The following is a 3,763-nucleotide window of genomic DNA, read 5'->3' as shown; positions in this document are numbered from 1 at the left end:
TTGAGATATACTGGTTGTCATTTACCTCTGTGATGATCATTTTACAAATTGTAAATAAAGTGTGTGCTTCCCAGTTCAGATGGCCGAAAGGCAGGAGATGGTCTATTAGAGGATAGTCTAGGTACAACTAACTTAAAAAAAAAAAACAAAAAACAAAACACACACACACACACACAAAATAGAAGATGAGAAAATAGCTAGAACTTCTTTTCCTTCCTTTGTTTTAGGACAATCATAGGGATATGTTACCCATAAAAACATTGTATTCGTATATAAAACTATCTTTGGGGGGGCCGGAGAGATAGCATGGAGGTAAGGTGTTTGCCTTTCATGCAGGAGGTCATCGGTTCGAATCCCGGCATCCCATATGGTCCCCCGTGCCTGCCAGGAGCAATTTCTGAGTCTGGAGCCAGGAATAACCCCTGAGCACTGCCGGGTGTGACCCAAAAACCAAAAAAAAAAAAAAAAAAAAAAAAAACTATCTTTGGATATTTCAAGGTAGGATTTATAATTTTAAAAGTTTATCATCACTCAGGGCCTGAGCAATAACAGCAGCATGGCATTTGCCTTGCATGCGGCAGGCTGACCCGGGTTTGATCCCAGGCATTCCATATGGTCCCCCGAGCCTGACAGGAGCTATTTCTGAGCACAGAGCCAGGAGTAAACCCTGAGCACCTTCGGGTGTGGTCCAAATTCCCCCACCACCACCAAAAAAGTGTCACTGGGGCTGGAATAATACCATAGTGGGTAGGGCATTTGCTCTGCATGTACCTGAGGCCAACATAATCTCCAGCATCCCATATGGTCCCCTGAGCCTGCCAGGAATGATTTCTGATCACAGAGCCAGGAGTAACCCCTGAAGACCACCAGGTTTGTCCCCCAAAACTGGTTTTCATCATTATCATTATCATCATGTCAATATATTTATCTTAAGTCTTACTTTCTCCTGAGCTAAAGATGCTATTTGTCATCCCATTTCCAATAGGAGGAAGCCACATAATAGAAAAATTTGAGAAGCCCATTCACACAGCTAATGAGATGCCGATACTGGCTGTGAGTGGCTTTCTGAGTCCCAATTCCCACACATACTGTAATCCATGCTCCACAGAGCTCCTGGACCTGGGTAGAAAAACAGGCTAGGCACTGTCATCATTTTTTGGTCAATTTTCTCAAATGATTCTCAGAATTTACTTGTCTGTGCTTTATTCTGAAAATGGGCATAGTTGCTTCTATTTTTCTCTTGTCACCTAATGACATAGATGACACCAGAGAGGGCTCTGTGACAACAAAGACAAAGGGACATGTTTTGCAAACAACACAATGTAATTTTCACCTTCTCCCTTGAAGACAGCTCTCTACCTGCTCATTCTGAACTGATTTCATTTGATCATCAACCTCAAAAATGGCACCATCAAAAATTCTACAAACATTCTTGCGGGGGAGAAATTCCATTTTGGAGAAGCCAGATAACCCAGATGGAACAGAGAAATCTGTTACTAGCCTCCCAATATCAACAATGCATAATTAGCAGCTGCTAAAATAATAGAAGTCAATTGACAAAAATATGGTATGCCCGACATCCATTGATTAAATACCTTGTGTTTCCAAACACTGCCGTCCACAGTGGCTGAAAAATCTTTATGGGGCATTTCAGTGAGCATATCTAGGTGCCAGACATAGGGAACAGTCAGGCGTTTTAAAAGCACACTTTGAACATGAGGATTACTACATCCAATGGCAGGCACAGACACGACTATTCTGCATCTGTCTCGGGAAAAATATACATCTGCAAAAAGCAACCTTTAAGTGGGCTGCCTTTATCCAAGACGTCAGCAGCCCGTCTCCCTGGGAGACAGTGAAACCCTGCATTTATCTAAATTATCTCAGTAATATGACAGAGTGATTGCTCACTAATGGTCAGTAACAGTTTTCTTTGTCATTTTCCTAGTCATTAACTCCTCAGAATGAACTCCAGAATAACCTGCTCACAGTCGTGACTAGGATGTTAATATCTTCCTTACATGTGTGGCTGGTTCTCTTAAGCATTCGCAGTTGGCTATCAGATTTCTGACACTTCCATTTGGCGAAAAGGAAAACATGCCTTAGGAAGCCTGATGAACACAGTGGCTTTGCATGCAAGCCAAAACCAATGCTTCTGTTTTGCCCACTAGTGAATTTTCTCTTTATATCCTCTGATAAACACGATGGCGACTACTTTCTCAGAAAGAGCTGGGGAAGCTCTCTGCAGGTGTGAGAGCTCTGTTTCTGCTGCTTATCACGTACACCTCAGATTTTCCTATTTCAAATCCTTTGAAGATACGGACGATGCCGTAAAGCTAGTTGCGCCGAGGAAAGGGATCCAGGAATAGTTTGCTACAGCGCTGTGAGCACAAACTCATTCTTAGAGGGTGGGAAGATCGTGACGATTTTTTGTTATATGTTTTTCTGTTTGATAAACTAGAGATCCAACTTCAAAATTAAAATCCCAAACCAAAGGCAGAGGAGTAAGAAAGCAGAACTTTCATTTTCTTCCAGATCTTTTATTTGATGGAGAACACTATTTATTTGGCATTAATCTATGCACATGCTTTAGGGATACAATTTTAAACCTCTTCAAAATGTATGTTATTACACCATCACCACCAGACTATTAATGTTCTCTCGCTCCAACCCATTGGATTCCTTTTTTTCTTTAATTCCTTTCCCCTCCTTCCAATATGGTAGTTCCAATTAGGCTACCTGTGTCCACTGGTTTGTTTCTCTTGGCTTTGTCTATGTCCAGGCTTTCTATATATCCAAAATATTCATTTTTCTCCTCCTAACTTAACTTGACTTAGAATGATACCCTTCATTTTCACTTACTATAACATGAAAGGTAAGATTTCATTTTCCCTTATGGCTGTATAGTATTCCATTGTGTACATATGCAGTACATCTTTATTCCTCTGTTCTTGGGCTGTTGGTTTGTTTCTAGATCTTAGCTCTAAATATCAAATAGTACTTCAGTGAACATAGGAATGCAAATGTAATTTCTAATAAGTGGTTTTCTTTTGTTTTGATTTTTGAATAGTACCCTGCTGTACTAAAAGCTACTTCCAACTCAGAGCTCTGGGGTAGTTCCCAGTGGTGTTTGAAAGATGCTCTGATGCTGAGAATTAAATCTAGGGCCTCCAACTATTCCGAGCATGTGTTTCAGTCTGTTGAGCTTGCTAGCTCCAGCCTCTAGTTAGTAGTGTTGTGTTGTTTGATAGAAATCTAGATGTGGAATTGCCAAAAACATATGGCAAATACACTTTGTACAGTCTCTTCTGTTTTCCATTGAATCTTAACCAATTTACATTCCCATCAATAGGTTATAAGAATTCTGCTTCTCCAAGCACTCCAAAACTTGCTGTTTCTGGTCTTTCTGATATGGACTATTCTCACAAGATATGATAATGAGATGACAACTCTTTGTTTGGACATGCATTTCAATGATAATAAAAGAAAATTAAATCATTTTCATCTGCCTGTTGGATGTCCAGATATTTTTTACTAAATTATCTGTCCAGTTCTTATTTTTATTTTTGATGATGTTATTTATTTACTTGTTGAGTTTTGTGATTCTTTATGTATTTTAGATATTACACTTAGTCTGATGTATTATGTACAAATATATTATGTTAAGTAACATATCTTCGTTTTAATGATAATTTTAGTTTAGTTTAGTTAAATTTCCCAGGAAAAACCTTTTGAGATTGATGTCATCTCATTTATTTAGTTT

Source organism: Suncus etruscus, chromosome 7 (assembly GCF_024139225.1).
Source record: "Suncus etruscus isolate mSunEtr1 chromosome 7, mSunEtr1.pri.cur, whole genome shotgun sequence".
Classification (NCBI taxonomy): domain Eukaryota; kingdom Metazoa; phylum Chordata; class Mammalia; order Eulipotyphla; family Soricidae; genus Suncus; species Suncus etruscus.
This window is presented reverse-complemented; position numbering follows the sequence as displayed.